The 21,354-nt window shown below is 49.5% G+C and overlaps 1 long non-coding RNA gene across 1 annotated transcript in view; it reads left to right on the forward strand.

Moving 5' to 3' along the window:
• LOC145518570 (uncharacterized) overlaps window positions 1-16,755 on the forward strand; it is a 43,668-nt gene extending 26,913 nt beyond the window's left edge. Inside the window, exons 2-4 of the long non-coding RNA XR_014062998.1 lie at window positions 9,553-9,627; window positions 12,407-13,558; window positions 15,315-16,755. This is a non-coding gene — a long non-coding RNA (uncharacterized LOC145518570). The remainder of the gene's footprint in view (window positions 1-9,552; window positions 9,628-12,406; window positions 13,559-15,314) is intronic.
• The last annotated feature ends 4,599 nt before the right edge of the window (window positions 16,756-21,354 follow it).

Here is a 21,354-nt window from a genome sequence, read left to right on the forward strand (position 1 = left end):
CATCGTACATCAAGCTCCCACTGTCTGTCTGTTTTATGGTAGTGTATAGATTTCAGTGCTACTCTCTCAAACCATCCCACCCTCTCCTCCCACTGTGTCCAAAAGTCTGTTCTTTATGTCTGTGTCTCCTTTGCTGCCCTGCACATAGGATCATTGGTACTGTCTTTCTAGATACCATATATATGCGTTAATCTATGATATTTGTATTTCTCTTTCTGACTTCACTCTGTATAATAGACTCTAGGTTCATCCACATCATTAGAACTGACTTAAATTTGTTCATTTTTATAGCTGAGTAATATTCCTTTGTGTATATGTACCACAACTTCCTTATCCTTTCATCTGCTGATATATACAGAATACTTTTAACTTACTTTTTCAAAGAGTAAATCTTTTAGTTAAGCAAAATTTAGACAGAGAAGTGCACATGCTCTTGAAGATTCAGCTCTGAGACGGTCCACAAAATGAATGCATTAATGTCGCAAAGCACCCAGGTACAGAAACAGCACCAGCAGCCTCCTGGAAGCCCCGTAGGAGCTCCTTCCGTCCCTGTCCACCCACAGCGGACCCTCTGCTGGCCTCCATCCCTGGGAGTCAACTTTACTTATGTTGAACTTTTCTTAAGTGGGCTCATGTGACAGTGTGACTCTGAGACACACCCATGCTGTTGAGTGTGGAATTGCTCAAGAGTCCTTGAACTTGTGGTTTGCTCTGAAAGAACACTTAAGGAATAGCAAGTAAAAGAAAGTGACTTAGGACATAGATGGGAGACCTCAGAGACCTTGGCCTTCTGAGTGTCTGAGCTAGAGGTGGAAGATGAGTTAAGGCCGCCCGGCCCCCAGCCCCCTCCTCCCCTCTGAGATGTTGCTCCCAGCTTGCTCTCTCTCCATCCCTGACTGACGGTCAGAATGAGGTCAGATCGAATGCTGCTTGTTCGCCTTCTGGAAACACTGTTCACATGAGACTGGGCCAATGCAGGAGACGCAGGAGATGTGGGTTCAGTCCCCATGTTGGGAAGACCCCCTGGAGGAGGGAATGGCAACCCACTCCAGTGTTCTTGCCTGGAGAATCCCGTGGACAGAGGAGCCTGGTGGGCTACCGTCCACGGGGTGGCAAAGAGTCGGACATGACTGAGCCAATCAGCACTCAGGACACGCTGGGACTGATGGACGGTCCTGGGAGAGGGTGCGCTGCCCGTCACCCGAGCAGACCAGGAGGAACTCTGCTGGGGCAGCGATGGGAGCAGGGTGAAGTGGGGCGTGGTCTTGAGCCATGACAGGCTTTGCAGCTGCAGCAGGACAGTGTGCTGGCTGAGGTGGGGGACAATCCGCTGTGGAGCCCCTGCCCTGACGCCCCAGGTGAAGGGAGACAGCTGGGGTTGCAATAACATCACATTGGAAGAAAAAATAAAGAGCCAAAAGATATATGTATATTTCAAAGATACACACAAAAAGATAGTAGGAGTTTATGGGCATATGTAATATGCAGTAACAAGTGCGGAATCACACAGCCACGAACATGCGGACATGTGTGGGTGGACGGGATCCCCGGGCTGGGGCTTTAGCTTTATCTGTCATCTTCTATTTAAAAGAGAAAGAAAAAGTGAAAGTGTTAGTTACTCAGTCGTGTCCGACTGTTTGTGACCCCATGGACTATAGCCCGTCAGGTTCCTCTGTCCATGGAATTCTCCTGGCAAGAATATTGGGGTGGGTGGGTAGCCATTCCCTTCTCCAGGAGATCTTTCTAACCAAGGGATTGAACCTGAGTCTCTTGCGTCTCCCTCACTGTGGGCAGATTCTTTCCAAGGAAGCCCTTTTAAAAGAGGGATACAGTAATTTTATGTATACAGTTACATAGTCAAATGCTAGCAGATTTTTAATTTTAGTGATGAGGGCATAGGTGTTATATTATTTTGGAAACATTGGAAAGGCTTCATAATGTTCAAAACAATTAAACAATGAAAAACTGCAAAGAAATAAATGAACATGTTCCTAGAAATATATTACAATGCTCACGTTGTTTGTCAGCACGGGAGAAGCTTGTGTGTCTCCTTTTGGCGTTCCAAGTTTTGTAACTGTAGTTTTTTATAATGCAACAAAATTATAGGCAATTCTTTCGATTTCTTTAAAAAGTAACTTTATGGAAAAGAAAAATGAGTAGCAGACTAATGTATCAACCTCTCTGTATCGACCTTGTAGCAAACAGGGCTCATTTGTCAGGTGTGATTAATAAAATCCACTGGGAGGTATTAGTGGGTACGGGGCTCATGTCATACAAAGGGCGCCGTGTTGCTAATTTTGACACCAATATTTCCGTAGGGCTGAATTGATGGAATCTTTCTGAATGTGTTATTTATGGCGCCAAATGAAAAGGATCTTGTTCAGCAGCCAGACTCTAGGCTGAAAAGGGACAGACAGAACTGTATGCAGGCCCTTGTTACCCAATTTAAAATCAGCATCTCCATAGTAACCAAAATTAATTCAGCACAAATTTTGCTGAATTGGGACCTGGGCCCAGAGGAGGGGGCGCATCCGATGGTCAACTGCACAGAGGGGCCCAGTCCTCTCGCTGCGGGTCACTGCACATTCTGAACTGGCAAAGAGCTCCTCATAGCCCCAGTTCACAAACACTGGGGAATCCAGCCTCCTCCCCATATTTGCAGGGAGGTGGGGACGTTTCCGGATTCCTCCCAGTCAGTTCCAGCTTCTCGTTCTGGAATCCTGTCCCTAGACTGTTCCTCCTGAACTCGCAGCCCCCCTTCTACTGGGGCCTCCCTCCCAATCCAGGTCTGAGGAGTCGGGGGGCGCAAGGGGGTGGTGGAGGGGCTGTGCTGGGTCCCTGCCCCACAAAACTTCCCCCAAATGAGCGCCCCCCCCCCGCAAAACCCCGCTTTCAGGGCCCTTCTGCTCCCCATTGTCTCTTGCTCCTCCGTTTACATTTCTGTTTTGTTTTTGTTTTTCTGCTCTAGGCTCTCCTGTCCATTCAGGCTTGGGCTGCCTTGAGGAAATTTATTAAGCAGGACAATTTTGTTCTGATAGTTTTACTCCCTTCTGTCTTGGCTTTGCTCCAACGGCTGTTATTTTTGCAGCAAAATAGTACCTCAAAGGGTTTTGTTAAAAAAGGATTCTCCACACGAGGTGCGATTCTGCCTACAGAGTCAGATGGCCACCGCCCTCATCCCACAGTCCTGCCGCAGGGCTCATCCCCTTCTAAAGCAATTCTGGAATCGGAGTGTATCCAGAACCAAACTGACCCAAGGGTCAAATAAATGGAGAAAGCAGTAAGTTTTGTAGGTGTGGGTGTGACATGGGGGGAGAAAGCTAAGGTGTTAGGTGACCCATAAGGTATTATGTGAATTATTGAAACGGTGGGTCAGAGGCAGAATGTTTTGTGTTTATTTATTCAGCAGCACTAGGTCCTTGTTGCTGCTCGCAGGCTTCTCTCTGGTTGCGTGGTCGGGGCTACTGTTCATTGTGGTGCGCAGTCTTCTTACCTCTCACTCCTGCTGCGGAGCGCAGGCTCCAGGGTGTGCAGACTCGGGAGTTTCAGCTCCCGGGCTCCAGAGCACAGGCTCAGTAGTCGTGGCGTATGGGCTTAATTGCTCTGCGGTACGTGGGATCATCCCTCACCCCGGATGGAACCCGTGTCCCTCTACATTGGCAGGTGGATTCCTATCCACTGGACCACCGTGAAGTCTGCAGAACGTGCAGTGACGTCTCTAAGACGGGCTTTTTGTGTCCTCAGGCCACTCAGCGGGCTGGGAATGGTTCCATCTGGTCCAGAAGATGTGCTGGTCTGAGAGCCATCAGCTGCTTCCCGGGGGAAAGCGTGGAGAGGTCTCAGCTCTGCTCTGGTCTGATTGATCACCAAGGACAAGGCAGGCCAGCATCTTCCTGCCTGAAGTGGGAGTAAACACACCGTCCAACCAGGAGAGCCCTGGAGTCCTTGTCCAGCCGAGCAGGGCGCTCATTTCTGATCATGGAGCCATTCCAAGAGTCACCTGTGCTGGGACGACCTCCTAGATGAAGAGAAAACTAAACACCAGGACTGAAAGAAGCAGAGTCCTTCCCACGAGGCCAGCGCAGCCTTACTTCTGTTCTGGAAATGAACCAGCTGTGAGTGGACATGGCCCAGTGTGGTGACTGGGTGGAGGTCTGCTGTGTGGAGGAAGGGGATCCAGACCTGGGAATGGGGAGAGCAAAGCTGCCTGAGCTCTGGGCTCCTGGGGCCTCACCCGTGGCTGAGATGGCCCTTGGCCCCCAGGAGAGCCTGGCGCAGTGTCCTGGGCTGCCCCACTGACCTCCTGACCCCTGACTCGGACCATCCTCAAGATAGAAATAGTTTGTTTTTGTGTGTGTGTGTGTTTAAAATTTTATTGGAGTATAGTTGATTTACAATGTTGTATAAAGTAATTCTTAAAATTTTCCAAGCCAGGCTTCAGCAATACGTGAACCGCGAACTTCCAGATGTTCCCGCTGGTTTTAGAAAAGGCAGAAGAACCAGAGATCAAATTGCCAACATCTGATGGATCATCAAAAAAGCAAGAGAGTACCAGAAAAACATCTATTTCTGCTTTATTGACTATGTCAAAGCCTTTGGCTGTGTGGATCACAATAAGCTATGGAAAATTCTGAAAGAGATGGGAATACCAGACCATCTGACCTGTCTCTTGAGAAACCTGTATGCAGGTCAGGAAGCAACAGTTAGAACTGGACATGGAACAACAGACTGGTTCCAAATAGCAAAAGGAGTGTGTCAAGGCTGTATATTGTCACCCTGCTTATTTAACTTATATGCAGAGTACATCATGAGAAATGCTAGGCTGGAGGAAGCACAAGCTGGAATCAAGATTGCCGGGAGAAATATCAATAACCTCAGATATGCGGATGACACCACCCTTATGGCAGAAAGTGAAGAACTAAAGAGCCTCTTGATGAAAGTGAAAGAGGAGAGTGAAAAAGTTGGCTTAAAGCTCAACATTCAGAAAACTAAGATCATGGCATCCGATCCCATCACTTCATGGCAGATAGATGGGGAAACAGTGGAAACAGTGGCTGACTTTATTTTTCTGGGCTCCAAAATCACTGCAGATGGTGACTGCAGCCATGAAATTAAAAGACGCTTACTCCTTGGAAGGAAAGTTATGACCAACCTAGACAGCATATTAAGAAGCAGAGACATTACTTTGCCAACAAAGGTCCGTCTAGTCAAGGCTATGGTTTTTCCAGTAGTCATGTATGGATGTGAGATTTGGACTGTGAAGAAAGCTGAGCGCCGAAGAATTGATGCTTTTGAACTATGGTGTTGGAGAAGACTCTTGAGAGTCCCTTGGACTGCAAGGAAATCCAACCGGTCCGTCCTAAAGGAGATCAGCCCTGGGTGTTCATTGGAAGGACTGATGTTGAAGCTGAAACTCCAATCCTTTGCCCACCTGATGTGAAGAGCTGACTCATTGGAAAAGACCCTGATGCTGGGAAAGATTGAGGGCAGGAGGAGAAGGGGACAACAGAGGATGAGATGGCTGGATGGCATCACCGACTAGATGGACATGGGTTTGGGTGGACTCAGGGAGTTGGTGATGGACAGGGAGGCCTGGCGTGCTGCGGTTCATGGGGTCGCAAAGAGTCAGACATGACTGAGCGACTGAATTGATTGATTGATTGATTGATTAGTTTCTGCTATACAGCAAAGTGACTCAGTTATACATATACATATATTCACTTTTTCAGATTTTTTTCCCTTTTAGATTATCACAGAGTATTGAGTCGAGTTCCCTGTGCTGCAGAGTAGATCCTTATTGGCTATGACTTTAATGTATATTAGTGTGTATGTGTCAGCCCTAACATCCCAATCTATCTCTCTCCCTCCTCACACCCTGGTAGCCATAAATTTGTCTCCTACATCTGTGACTCTACCTCTGTTTTGTAAGTAAGGTCATTTGTGCCGTTTTCCCTGTGCATCTGTCTTGCTGTGACGAGGAATGCATTTTTCTTCAGCTCTTCCCTCTGCTTCCAGATGCAGGACAGCCTGGGGTGGCCGTAGCCATGGTTGGTGCAGTTGGTGGAGGACAAGTGACCGCTTCTGGGAATTGAGGCTCTCACGTCTGAAAAGGCCCATGAGAGGACGACGCCTGACCCTTGGGAAGGGAACAGATGAGGGTGGGGTAGACATGTGCACGCACACGTGTGCTTACTTGGTGGAGACCCACTGAGCTGGATCGTGGCTTAAGGACTTTTCATGTTTTACCTCAAGGAAAAACAGTCCTTTAAAAAAGGCTTTGGCGATTCACGAACTGGGGTTTGAGGCCCAGCTCTGCTGTTTAGAAATGCGCGCTCGAGAAAGTCCGTCTTTTTAAAACACAGTCTCCTCAGGTGTAAAGTGCAGAGTGTGAGAGACAGCCTCGTGGGGACATCCTGGGGGTCCGAGAGCGCGGCCGGAGGGGGCTCGGAGGACCACAGCTGGGGGCGGGGGGCAGTGCCCTTACCGAGAACCTGCCGGGTGGGTGCGGTGCCCCCTCTCTGCCGAGGCAGTCTGTGCCGCCTCGCAGGAAGGACGCGGGGCGCCGGGTGTGGGGGCCTCGCTCGGGACCGTGGGCGGCAGGGCTGATGCTCGGGCTCGGGCCTTGTCCAGATCCGGGGCCGGGGACTCGTCCCTGGGCCGCTGGTCCCTCGGCCGCTGGTCCCTCACACAAGGACGATCCGCTTCCAGACCCAGCCTCCCTCTCTGCTCAGTGAGCACAATCTCCAGGATAACATCCAGATTCAGCCTTGCCTTGCGGTATTTCCAGTTTGCCCAGACTAAACAGGCTTGTTGAAATCAACTCTGTAAAAAGGAAGGCACTGAGTCTCATCTCAAGGTGAAATCGAGAAGTGCAGTAAGTTGGGTTACAGATTCAATTCCAGAGGAACCAAAAGAAATCTTTGCCAAGCTCAGAAGTAACTCAAATGTTCAGTAGTCTTTCTTTTTTAATATTACAATTTAAAACTTAAATAATAGGAATACATTTTTTGTACAAATATACGTTATATTTTTGTATATTATTTATTCTCATGACTATGAAATCACAGAGGATGAGATGGTTGGATGGCATCACCTACTTGATGGATGGGAGTTTGAGTAAGCTCTGGGAGTTGGCGATGGACAGGAAAGCCTGGCGTGCTGCAGTCAGTCCACAGGGTCACAGAGAGTCAGACATGACCGAGAGACTGAACTGATGAAATCACACCTGCCTATGCATAGTCCTTATGCCATGTGTGTGTGGGGGGGGTGGGTGTGTTAGTTGCTCAGTTGTGTCTGACTCTTTGCAGCCCCATGGACTGTAACCCGCCAGGTTCCTCGGTCCATGAGATTCTCCAGGCAAGAATACTGGAGTGGGTAGACATGCCCTCCTCCAGGGGATCTTCCTGACCCAGGGATCAAACCCAGGTCTCCTGCATTGCAGGTGTATTCTTTACTGTCTAAACTACCAGGGAAACCCCTCATATACCACAAGCAATGTTTGTGAACCGTGAATTCATATTTTTACTTTATGTAGATGTTCATTAGTCTTGAAGAAGAAGAAGGAGGAGGAGGAGGGTAGGGGCGAGGGCGGAGGGCTGCAGTGGGGCTGGGAGGCGCGCCACGAGCCTGTCCCAGAGCCAGGCTCCGGAAGCTGCGTCTGGAAGGTGCTGCGGTTCTCAGCCAGCCCGGGAGACTCGTGAGCCGCCTTCCGCCTCCGCTGGCCTGGCAGCCTGGAGACCCACTGGAGGTGAAGGGGGCCGAGGGACTGCGTGCATTCCAGCGTCCGCCTGTCCCCCTGGGACGGGGTAGCTTACCTCAGCAAGCTAGCACTTCCTGTTGTTGCTTGTGTTTTTCCCTCGAGTTGCCTAGTAAACAACTATTGGAAAATTCCAACCCTGCCTTGGATGAACTAAGAGGAAAAGCAACGTGTTCACACACAGGCCAGCCCAGTGCAGCCAGGGAGGGCAGAGGCCCTGGGGACCGGCTTCCGGGTTGAGGCTGCAGCTGGAGCTTGGGGACATCTGGACTGCGGCACCGGTCAGGGTGGACCCTGGGGGCGCTGCCCGTGGCCCCTGACCCTCCCCTCCGCCCTCACTGCCCGGGCCTCCTCCCCCCAACCCTCCCCCCTGCCCTCGCAGCCCTTTCGTACTTGCTGCTCCTTGTCCGCAAATCCCAACACTCATCATTTGCACATCTGTTCTCCTGACTCAGAGCCATAGGCTGGCCCTGCTCATGTGGCATCTCTAGGCCCTAATTTACACAAAATCAGGGTTTCTTGCATGAAGCCAAAAGGTGTGAGATGGACGTCGGGGAGGGTCTGTCTGAGCAAAAGAACAAGGAATGGGGTGAGGGGAGGATTCCTGTGTAACCTCCCCGGAGAACAAGAAGGCAGACAGCACCAGGGGGACCCCCGGGGGGAATTCATTATTAGCTTTTAAATTATCCTTCTTTTGAAAAACGTGGAAGAATGTTGTCAAGTGTACGTCCCTCTGACGCATTAGAGTCAGGTGGTGAGTCTGGCAGGTGGGGGCTGGGAAGGGGGCAGGTTGGGCAGCGGGAGGACCTCTGGGTTCGTCCACCGGGTGGCGTGCACCGCCTGTGCTCAGCCCCCATCCAGGAGCATCTCGTCCTTAAACTGCTGAAAAAAGGGTAACACTGGAGTTTGATTTGCCACCCTCCGCCCACCTGCTCTAGAACATTCCAGACTCTCACATGTGATCTTGTGTCCCCAGGAGCCTGACTTGGCTGTCCCCCCACCCTGCCCCCCACAGAACCTGGCCCCAGGCTGGCTCGAGCGCAGGTGTGTGGGCTGGTGCCAGGGTGACTGGTTTGAATAACTTGCTGTATTTGAACCTGTGGCCTCAGCTAATCAGACCATTGTCCTCATTCTGTAGAGCCGCCCAGGTGACCTGTCACACCAGTCTAGTTCCTGCGAATATCCCTGGGCTCCTTCTGTACAAAAGTTTCAGTTTCTAAGAGAAAGATCTCTGGTCTCTGAATTTGGTGAGAGTTTTAAAAATGCAGACAGAACGACCCCGTATAAACAGTGAGGAAAACCCTTGTCCTCTCTCTTAAGCTTGCACGCCATCCTGCTGGACACAGTCGTTGCACTTAGAGAATCGTTTTACTGTCAGAGGTAATGAACTTCATCGAGTTTCTCCCCATCAGTTTTCCAAACCTCCACTGAGAGAACGTCGACCAGGCATTCACAGAACAAAGAGACAAGCTCCCAAGATGCGAACAGCTTCCTCCTGACACATCTCCAGAATCTTCAGGTCGACCCCAGTTTTCACCAGTTTTGAGACAATTCGTGGTGACTGTCCTTCCCCATATCATGTGACAGGGCTGAGCATTGCTGATGTTGGAGCTGTGAGTCCTTGGCTCACAACCTTGTTCCATAAGGGAAAACGATTTTCAACTTCAAAACGTCTATAACCGTGCACCCTCAGGCAGTCTTTTGAAATGTCACCAGCTAGTGATAACAGTCTGCACTGCCTTCCAGCCAATGCGCCCTTATACCCCAAGTCATCCCGGGGTCCCTGTGTCCCACAGGAATGCTCGCCCACCATGGACAGGAGGAAGCGAAGAGTCGGGAGGCCCAGTGATCTGTACGCGATGACCAAACAGGCAAGTCGCAGAAATCCACCTTGCCCGAGTCCTGGGCCCGCTTGTCTCGCACCCTGTGCTCTTTCAAGGGGCAGACTCCCGCTCTGCCAGGTTCACGGCGGGGAGCACGATCCCTGCTCTGGTTGCATCCTATTGGGGTATGAGAATGCAGAGACAGTCACAGCATAGGCGTTTTATTGAATGGTGATGAGGACCTTGGAGGAAAACAACGGCATGGCCATGTGCACCCAGGGGCTGGAGCCGACATGGTGGGGTTTTTAGGGGGCTCAGGCAACTTCTGAAAAGAGGCCAGAGAGTGGGAGGGGGTGGGTCATGCAGAACCTGAGGGAAACGCTCGCAGGCAGGGGAAACGCTGGTCACTTGGGTAGGTCGGGGTCAGAGCAGCCGGGGAATGGCAGGCAATGAGGTCAGGAGGAATGCAGGCAGCTTGCGGAGGACAGGGTGCGGGTGGCGGGCCATGGCCCTGGCCTCGGCTCATCCCCTGACTGAGAGGAGCCGTTGCAGGCTTTGAAGACAACGAGTAAGTTTCCCTTATGACACGAATTTCTGATGAAATGCAGGAAGGCTGTGGCCCAGGTAAAAGGTTACGATGCTTCTTTGATCGTAGTCTTCTCGGATGGGGCAAGCATGGGTGTCTGCTGGGGGTGCTCCTTAGCAAGGGGCTCTCTCACCCACCTGGTCTCATTCTACCCTTGGAGTCGGCCATGCGAGATAATTGCTGTTGTGCCATTTTACAGATGAGGAGACTGAGGCTCAGAGGGGCTGAGCGACTCAGTTCACAGGTAACAGCAGCCTCCCTGGAGCTCGAACTGGACTCCCTGGCCTCTGGTGTGAGCATGTGCTCATAGTGTCTGAAATGGCCTTTTCAGTGAAAGGAAAGGTGATCCTTGCCAAAGTGCCTCATGAGAAATACACTTACAATAAAAACTGGTGAATGTTTTAAACACTTAATTAGCACTGTGGCAGTGTCCCTTCATGACATGTACATGCCATTCAACCTGCAAACTTTATTTTCAACAATGAATCTAGTAATATTTAATAACTTTTCAAACAGGGCCTTTGATTAATTTTTGGTCCTATTAAAAAAACCAAATAACCTTTTAAACAGCATTTGTAAATGTAATAATTTTATTTCCTTAGTTGTCTGATGAACAGGCAAATCGTGCCAAACACTTAAGTAATTATTTCTGGAGAAATAACAAATAAACTCTGGACACATAATGAAATTTACATTTTCTTAAAATGTCAACATAAAATCATAATCTGTCAACTATTTAAACTAATGCTTTAAATTAGAATTTCAAGTTTGACCCAGCAACCCAGCACACAAAATATTCATAAACATAACAAATGGGGAAAAAAAAACAAATATCCACGGACTTTCTCTTGGCACCAATATTTAAAAAAATAGCTTTGATTCATCTTCATTATTTTTACACTTAATTCTATATCTCTTTAAGACTAATGCCATGTGCTCACTAAGGAAATGATGATATCATTCCAAAAATTAAGGGTTGAATTAATTCCCAGGTGAATTCTGGGGACTCCTTACTGCTGGCTGAGGTCACACAACTCATGGGGTTATTAGGCAGAAAGTGTGAACCAGAGGGTGGGCTGTCCAGGGAGAATTTTCTCGATGGCCAGGCTGCGCCTGGCTCTGCACTGCCGTGTCTGGGTCTTGGGAACAGCTTGGCTTCCTGCTTGCCCCCCACGTTCGGATGTGTGGCACCTCCTTCCTGCCACATCTCTGTCCCCTGCAAATGGACTTCACAGTGCCGTTTCTGGTAGAATTCTCTTCTAAGTTCTTTTCACGTTCCGCACATTTGCTGCAGCCATAATGCACAGGTATTTCGGTGAGGCTGAACCAGGCTGCCTGTCTCCCCAAGGCTTGGTCTGACTCTGATCCTGGCTTGGAGTCAGGCCAATGGGGAGCCCAGGTCGTGTGGGAGACACTGACCGAGAGAAAGGGGAGAGCAGATCTCAGTGACCTTGAGCGACCTTGTGGAAGGTCGAGGGGCAGGATGTGGACACAGAAGATCTGTGAAGTCGTGGATGGAGACAGACCCACCCGCCCCGGCTAGTCGGGGCTGCCCGGCCCTGTGCCACCGGGCGGACACAGGAGTCAGCAGGGCGGCCAGAGAGGGTCTCTGAGTCAAGGTCCCAGGGCCTCTGCGGAGAGGAGAGAGGGCAGAGTCCGGAACCGGGAAGGAAACCACGATCCGAGGCCACAGCGGGGTGAGGGGCTGGGCACTGTGCATTCGAGGAGGCTCGAAGGGCTTACAGGGGCGTGGAGGGGCCACAGGGGCGCTGTCGACAGGGATGAGGCTCCGCACGCTCAGTGAGGTAGGCTGGGCCAGTCAGACACTGTGCGTGTCTGTGTGTGCGTGTGTGTCAGTGTGTGTGTGTGTGTGTGTGTGTGTCAGTGTGTGTCAGTGTGTGTGTGTGTGTGTGTGCACGCATGTGTACCCGCTGTCCCGGGTCGGGCACAGCACGCGGAAGCTGCAGGGCCTTCCCCTGCTTGCCTTTGGGACACAGGGGAAAGGGTCCGACCACAGCACGTGTCCACCCGAACGGCCGCGTCCAGAGAGATGTGGCCAGCACGGCGACATCCTCGCCCTGGAACCCCTCTCGCTCTGGAGGAGGTGGAAACAGCTGCACTCGCATCTTTGGCAACTGGTAGCTGTAATTCTCTATGTTTATAGAATTTTCTTTTATCTTCAAGTACATTGAAAATATTGAAGTGGCAATATAAATAACCCCTACTCTTTTTTTTTTCCAGGCAAGAAGTCTTTTGAATTTGTGTTGGTTAAGCCCAGGTACACACAAGATTCTCAGTGCTCCAGGCCCCCCGGGGTCCCCAGCAGACGGCGGACCTGTTGGAGGTCCCCCAGGGCAGCAGCCTGCTTGGGCCCTAGTCCACACACAAAGCTCACAGACAGCTGAGCCCCCCTCTCTCCCGGGGGCTCACCACCCCAGGGGCCTCAACGTTCAAAAGCAGAGAGAGGCCTTTGACACAGTCACCCTTACTCTGCTTGCAGAGGAGAGCTCCTGTCCACACAGAAAATGATAGTTTCTACTCTTGTGGTTTTGGAATTTGAACAACAAGTTACTTTATCCTGGAAACACATTATCATAGCTGGAAATTACGACTTCTCTCTTTGCCACGTTACCAAGGACTCGTGGAAGGCGAGAGGACAGCTCTGTGTATGCTGCTTGAAAAACTCAAAAGCTGCATCAGGGCTAGGGCCGGCAGCCAAGCCAGCATCTTGTCTGGAAGTAATTATGAGTCGGGAACAGAGCTAAAGAAATCTTGCAGGACACAAAACACAGCATTCAGACCCCGGAACGGGGGACCAAATTCCCTTCTGCGTTGGCCGAGCTGGGCCTAAGACTCTCAGGATGTGAAAAGCAGCCCGCGGCTTCCGTCAGACACAGAACATAATAAAATAAAAATTAAAAAAAAAAGAAACGGAATCAAAGTCACGTTCTTCACCCTGTTCAGTAATGACCCATCCATGAGGAGGGAAGCTTCCAATAAACTGAAAAACGATCTTTTATTGTGCAGTTTGAGAGGAGTTCCTGCAGCACCAAAACCTTCCCAGAGTCTTGTAGCTGTCCTGGGTTGCAGATAACTGCCATGTAAGCTGTCTACACGAGGGGCGGTGATTTAACACGTGCGGACGCTGCTGTCCCCGTTTGGTTGTCGGGACTCTGAGACACAGGGCGGGCGTGAGGCTCCTCGCTTGGTCTGGACTCGGTTCCTTTCCCGAGTGGAAGAAACTGTCCCGTCCTGCTGACCGAGTGGGAAGTTTGGCTGCGTCCAGAGTTGTGGGAAGTGCGGAGTCGGGCAGCACATCCTGTTTCCACAGCCTGACTCGTCTCTTCCTCTGTATCCAGCATGCAGACGGGGTTCACGGTCCCAGCTCTGGGGGTAAGATACACGGGGCCTGTAAAGAGCAGGCCGGATGCGCGGCCGACACTAAATGGAATGAGAAAGCAGGCTCCTATAGGACTGCGCTTAGGAGTGAGCTGGGCGAACCTGTCGGCTTCCCCGCTCCTGCCCTGGCTGCACAGATGCACAAGGGGTGGGCATGGGGAGGCTGGGGCTGGGGAGGGGCTGGGGTGGTGGTGATCAGTCTGCACAGAGGTTCATTTTCACAGGATCGAGAGAGCCGTGGGGATGGAGGGAGGGGGTGGGAGTCCAGCACCGTGACCACACCTGATGCTCCTGAACTCACAACACACATAAAAATGAATTAAAACAGTGCATTTCATGTTCTGTGCTTTATACCACAATTTAAAAGTACATTAAAAAAAAAAAAAGGCTAGGGGGTCAGGCTGGTTCAGGGAATCAGGATTCCTTCTCTGGCCCCACCATGCACAGCTTCTGGATAACTCCCTGTTGCCGGGGGCCAGACTTGGGAATACAGTGGAATTTCACTCCTGTCATTAAGTTGCCTGTATACTAACAGGTCTCCCCTGCTGACTCAGGCAGTAAAGAACCCGCCTGCCAAGAAGGAGATGCAGGTTTGATCCCTGGGTCGGGAAGATCCCCTGAAGAAGGGAATGGCCACCCACTCCAGTATTCTTACCTGGAGAATCCCATGGACAGAGGAGACAGGCAGGCTACAGTCCATGGGGTCACAAAGAGTTGGACATGACTGAACGACTAACACACTAAATAACATGGTGAAGATAAAGGGATTTTATGGATGTAATTCAGGTCCCTAAACAGCTGACTCTGAGGTCATGAAAAGTAAGATTGCCCTGGGTGGGCCTGACCTAAGCAGGGGAGCCCTTTGACAGAGGACTTCCTGACAAGGGTGATTTGGAGCAGCGGCTCTCTTGTTGGCTGTGCAGAACCCTGGAATTAGGGAGCAGCCTCCGTGGCAGGCGGGGGGGCGCTGTAGGGGCTTGAGAGCTGCACCCAGACAGCCCCAGGGCCTGACGGCCATCTGCTCCAGAGAGCGCAGGGGAGACCCCAGATTCCAGCCAGAGGAGGCCTTGCAGCTGCCCTGCTCCTCGAACCTGGGCTCCTGACCACGGGACCCGTGAGTCACCGTGTTTGTGCTGCGAATACTGAATCTGCGGCAAGAGACGAGTGTAACCCTGCGGTCGCTGGGTCGCGTCCATTGGCCTCTGCACGGGCTGGGTGTGGCCCCTCCCTGATCCCACCGCCACGGCAGCTTCTCCACTGGCAGAGCGGCCCCGGGTGCCCACCCCGGAGGAGAGAGGGGGTGGAATGAAATATTAGAAGTGTCAATATGAACTTATATAGTGTGCGCGCGTGTGTGTGTGTGAACACGCACAGAATTAGATATAGAAATTGTTACAGATGTCTGTATATGTGAATGTGGCAGGTTGTCACTAAGTCGTGTCCAACTCTTGCGACCCCATGGACTGTAGCCTGCCAGGCTCTTCTGTCCATGGGATTTCCCAGGCAAGAATACTGGAGTGGGTTGCCATTTCCTTCTCCAGGGGATGGAGCCCATGTCTCCTGCTTGGCAGGCAGGTTCTTTAACACTGAGCCACCTGGGAAGCGACTATGTGGATACTGGTATGTAATCAAGTATATTGATTTGCGTGACACAGTTTGATCATTCCCTTCACACAGGGGTTGAAGATAACTGCCATTTAATCAGCGCAGATAAGACTGAGGAATAAGTTATTTGCATTTTCCACTGCAGGCACACACTCCAGGGGATGTTGACCTGACGTTCAGAACTAGGATTTGGGTTTTGTACCATCCCGTGAGCCACCACTGTGAGTCTCAGAGAGAAGAAATCATCTGCAGAGACCGTTTTTCCAGCAGACAGATCCTCTCGCTGTGTAACAGTTTGGATAAGTTTTCAAGGTTGGCCCGGAGTCACAGCTGGGCCCGTGAGAGAGGGAAGAAAAACAAAGAAACATCGGTTCCTCTCAGAGCCAAGTCAGTGAGAACGATTTTCCAGTTTGTCACTCCGCCGGCCGAAACGATCCAGGGAGATGGAATTTGCCCTGTTGCTCAACTGGGATCAGGGTGGGCAGGGGTGAGAACCTGGTTCTTTTAAAAGGACAACTTCAGCCCCTTATGACCCAAGACATAGTCTGAACACATCAGTGTCTAATACAAGGCGTTGTATAGCTCTTTCAGTCTCTCTTTGTAAAAGCCCGGACTGCAGAGAGTTCCTTCCTCTTTCTCCAGGTTACCTTCTCAAACATCCACCATCCCGTAGGTCAAAGCCACTCCTGAGGGCCTCTGTGCTTTTTTCTCTGACTAGGGAAATGCCTTACTTTTCACTTTCCCTTCCTGCCATTCACTTTAGAAACTGTGGCTTTAATCTGGGAATATGGATTGAGCATAATCTTAGAGAGAGACTGAGAAAGAATTTAGCTGTATAGGGATATAAAACCTGGAGGATGCCCTCAGTATTTCAAGATGAAATAGAATCAAGGATTCAGACAGAGAAACTCCTGGACCATGAAAAGTCTAACACGTGGATGAGTAATGTGACTAAAGCATCTTTATTTATGTATCTGGTTCCGTTTGGTTCCTATGTATATTTGGCCTTTTCTGTCTCACTTACATCTCACTTCTGCCATTTTTTGAATTTCATGTATCTCTCTAGTTCGCCTTAAATTCTATTTGTATATATAATACCCACGTTTCCAACCAACTTGTAAGCAATCCTTAGTTACATTTTATTTACTCCAGCATCATCAATAGAGGCACTGTATATCAAAATCAGTTCATAAGCCATCTGTTGACAATATTTCTAGATCTTCTCAGAAGCCATATCTTGTTAAAAGTCTGATTCATACAAACCAGACATCCGACAATAGGAAGTGACAGTATATCAAGATCGTGGAATATTATGCCGCCATTAAAATGACAACTATGTATTTTATTTTGAAACAGAGAACTGTATAATATCTTATGGAAAAATAATACATAAAGTATATGTACACTTTGATTATAACTATGTGAAATATTTATGTATCAGAGAAAGAGTTAAAGATAATATGCAGAAAGGATGCCGGGCTCTTTCCAGGGCCTGAATGGTCTGTTTATTCCTCTTTCTTTCCTTTTTGTTCTTTTCGCTCAGATAAATGCTCCACCATCTGTTGGTGCAGAACTTTAGAAACAAACCAAAGAATAAGAATCTATAGCTTCTTGCTCCCTAGTTTCCAGTTTTCTCTCCTTCGTATATTTTCAGGAAAATCACGTTGATAATTATAGAACTGTATAATTGGATTTAGATATTCTAAAATCAGCAGACAGTTTTGCTAATGGAATAATATGCATGCTTGTTGACTGCAGTAAAAAATGGGATGATATACATTTGATGACAATAGGAGAAAAGTGAAATAACACATTTCTCGTGACAGTATGGAAAACGAAAGCTGAATAGCCTTTTCAAGCTCATTGTGGCTAAAAAAGGGAGATATATGACCTTAATTCATTGTCAAATGGTAACAGTATGTAAAACGCACAACAACGAAAATGATACCTCCAAGCTGCCTTGCCAACATCTCGGGACAAACAAACCGGCCCCAGAACCTCACACCAGAGCAACAGGGCTGGCAACGAGCAGGGGCCCCAGGATGCCCCTCTAGGCTCATGCATTTGATATCCCACCTGCGGGAGCAGGGCATTCGCCTGGTTTGGAACAACATGTCGGTTTGGTCTGTAAATGGTGAGTGATAGTCATGTCCTCCATAACCTGTGGAGGTAGTTCAGACCCAGGTTCTGCTGACTGCAGCCATGAAATTAAAAGTCACTTGCTCCTTGGAAGAAAAGCTATGACCAACCTAGACAGCATATTAAAAAGCAGAGACATTACTTTGCTGACAAATTCATAGACAAAGCTATGGTTTTTCCTGTAGTCATGTATGGATGTGAGAGTTGGACCATAAAGAAAACTGAGTGCTGAAGAATTGATGCTTTTGAACTGCGGGGTTGGAGAAGACTCTTGAGAGTCCCTTGGACTGCAAGGAGATCCAACCAGTCCATCCTAAAGGAAATCAGTCCTGAATATTCATTGGAAGGACTGATGTTGAAGCTGAAGCTCCAATATTTTGGCCACCTGATGCAAAGAACTGACTCATTGGAAAAGGCCCCAATGCTGGGAAAAGATGGTTCGATGGCATCACTGACTCGATGAACATGAGTCTGAGCAAACTCTGGGAGTTAGTGATGGACAGGGAAGCCTGGCGTGCTGCAGTCCATGGGGTCACGAAGAGTCAGGGAAAGAATGTGCTCAGGGAAAGAAAAAGGATGTGCACACCTGCTCTACATACAGCTGGTTCTCAGACCTCAAGAATAATTGCTAAACAAACCAACTAGGCAAGTCGCCGCCAACCTTAGTGGCTTTGACAACATCACTGTCTGTTATCTGTCTTGGTTTCCATGTGTCAGAAATTTGGGAGTGGTCCACCTGGACGGTTCTGGCTCCTGTGGAGTTAGCCATCAATTTTTGGCCAGGTCCCCCCAACTTCTGGTGGCTTGGTCCCTCTCCAGGTGGCTCCCCCCAGGGGATGGCAAGATGGAATCAGCTGTCAGCTGGGGGTCTCAGCTCCTTCCCGCGTGTTCCTGTCCACAGCGATCTCGCAATACCTGCTGACTCGTTGTCCCCAGAGCTAGCAAGTCAAGAGTCCAGGTCAGAGGTCTTCAACTCGAGCCAGTTCAGCCGTGCCTGGAGACACTTCTGATTTTACAACCAAGCAGGAGGTGCTGCTGCCTTCTAATGGGTAGAGGCCAGGGATGCTACTAAACACCTTACAATGCACAGAACAGCCCCCACAGTGAAGGGTTAGCTGGTCCAAATGGTCATGGTGCTGCTGTTGAGAAATCTGGGTTGTAGGTGGAAGCTTCAATGTCTTTCACAGCCTGGCCTGGAAAGCTCCACACTGTTGCTTCAGCATATTCTCTGGGTCACGTGGGACCAGCCCTGATTTCTCACGAGAGGCACTTCATGAGGATGTGCTTACTGGGAGGCAAGGATACTGATGGTTATCCTGGAGGTTCATAAGCCCAGCATTAAGCCTTAAGAGTGGTCATCTTGCCAACAGTAGGACTAGGAGTGACTTTTCCTCCACAGAGCCGTTGTTTGCAGTAGAATCTCCTGGAGGTCAACTGAGCTGAATGTCTTGGGTGGGGGTCAGCAGGGCTTCACAGTTGTGAGGTGCTCTCAGGACTCATGGTCACCGGGTCTAAGAGTCTAAGACCACCAGCTTATCCTTCAAGGCTGGCCTCAAAGGCGAGAGATTTCCTCCCCAGAACTCTATGTCAGTGCCGCTTTCAAAGGCTGAACTGAGCCTGACTTGTAGCAGAAATTCTTGTGATATGAAATCACATACAACAAGAAGGAAAAAGACGGACTGCAAACACACATTTTTTGTCCTGAACAACAGCTTTAAACTTTGATCTCACTTCCTTTTTCTTTTTTCGATAGCTACTTAAAATAGAAATTGAGATTAGTTGTGACGTATTTAGACTTTCAGTGTGAAGGAGGAGATTTGAATCTCCACCCAGCAGCACAGTTCAGAATAATCCATCTTATCCACGAACTCTTTGGCAAAGAGGTGGGAATGATTGTGTGAAGACAAAGCGGGTTTGGAAGCTCAAAGCGTTTATCTTGAACTCTATCACCTTATATCCTACAGCATCAGATTTTATCCGTGACCTTGTGTGGGTGATACAGTTAGAAACACACTGTCTTGAAAATCCTAACTTCCTTGAAAAGACAAGACTAAACTAACATGTTAAATAAGAACACCCTAATCTGCTGGTTAAATGTTTGCATTTCTGAAACCCAAGGTTGTGGACTGGTGGCTGGTGGAACCCTGGGGTGTAGCTGTGGCAGAGGAGGAGATGACAAAGGCTGGCTAGCATCAGGAGGAAAGTGCAGACTCCCGGGGTCACTGTTCCCAGGGAGGAATTCCTGAGAACCCCGACAGGACACAGGGTCAGCCGCTCCAAGACCCACTGCGGTCCTCGGAGCAGACGGGGTCCTGTGCACACAAGGCAGGGTCTCGGGGCCCCTGCTCCCCCTGCAAATCGTCTGTCTCAGCCCATCCTTGTCTGGCACTCAGACCCCCAGCGCTGACCCCACAGCCTGGTTCTCCGGTGACAGGAGAGAGGAAAAGTCTCCTCTGTGCAGCCCATCAGATCAGAATATCCTTCCTGGGGAAGATACTGCTTTGCACTGGCTTTCAAAGGCAGTCCCTGGCCCTTGGTTCCTAGGCAGCCATAGAGACATGGAAGGAATTGATCTGTGTCCACTTATCTCACCAGATAAAAACCTGGAAACAACCCACCGATTGTCTCATTGAACACACCTGTTCAAAGCCCCACAAAGTTCCCGTGAGTATGGCGTGCTGGTTTGACGGGAGCCAGATGTGGCTCGAAGGACCTTAAAAGGACTAACTTTTACTCAAAGGCGGCCTCGTGTTGGAGGGGCAGGTCTAGAGCTGGCATCTAGGATTTAGAGGCAGTAAAGGTGGCCGGAGTGATGAGGAGAAGGAGGGATGTTAGAAATGAGAAATTTGCAGCTTATTACGTCACCAACAGGGAGGAAAGAGGGATGTTGTTTCTCAGCAGGGAAGGGTTCTGTCTTTGGCAGACAGACTGGGACCAAGGTTTGGCCTGCGTTCTAATGGGCTCTTAAAACCAAAAACTATCGCAGGTGCATGGAGGAGCTAGGTGGGCTACAGGGGTCGTTTCATAACTTTTAAAAACTTTCCTCCCTTCTGCTTCCCACTCCCAAACTGAAATGATATCAGCTGAGTGCAGAAGGCTTCCCAGTTCACAGCTATGAGGGAGGCAGCTTCCAGAAATTCTGTCTGCGAGTTGGGGAAAGAGGTGCCTCAGGTAGGTGCCATGACAAATCATGTCCTAATGGTTCGAGGGTGAGATGGTTGGCTGGCATCACTGACTTGATGGACAGGAGTTTGAGTAAGCTCCGGGAGTTGGTGATGGACAGGGAGGCCTGGCGTGCTGCAGTCCATGGGGTTGCAAACAGTCAGATATGACTGAGTGGCTGAACTGAACTGAATGGTTCAAGGGAGAAAGTTAACCTCACCGCTGCTTGATCTGAAAAGTGGCTTTTCTACCTTCTAAAACATCCCACGTTTAGGCTAGTAGACTTTAAACTTTTTTAAAAAATAGGAAAGGCAGCAGAGGATTCTAGGCGTCTTTCCCAGGGTATGCACATGCAAACCTAAATTACTGCAGAGAATGGCCAGGACGCGCTGCCACCAGAGAGAAAGCCTAATTTGAAAGCAACTACAGAAAAACAGAAGCGAAACCTGTGTTTGCTTCACTGCCCATCATTTAATTTTTTAAAAAATCTAGAACGACTGAAAAGTTGCATCTTCTAAATCTGCATATTTTGAAGACATGTATGGATTATACACATATTTTTCAAAAACATGTAAAGGAAGACATTGAGATGAAAATATTTTGTGGAGTGTTTCTGAAGACAATGTGGGGAGGATGCTTCAATACAATGGTAAAATTTAAAAGCATATTACAAAATTGCATACAAATGAATGCTCCTCTCTGTCCTGCGTGGGCCGCTGGTCCCTGACCGTCCTGAAGTTATCTAAGCTCCTTACACCTGTGTGAGGATGTGCAACTACACAGGTGTCTGACACTGCCCATTAGGAAAAGCAAGAAGGAGCCACAACCATCTAGCCCCGGGGAAAAGGAGAAAGCGTGAAAGCCACACCCTTCTCCAGGATAAC

Source organism: Giraffa tippelskirchi, chromosome 8, assembly GCF_054371585.1.
Source record: "Giraffa tippelskirchi isolate mGirTip1 chromosome 8, T2T-mGirTip1v1.2.pri, whole genome shotgun sequence".
In the NCBI taxonomy this organism is placed as follows: domain Eukaryota; kingdom Metazoa; phylum Chordata; class Mammalia; order Artiodactyla; family Giraffidae; genus Giraffa; species Giraffa tippelskirchi.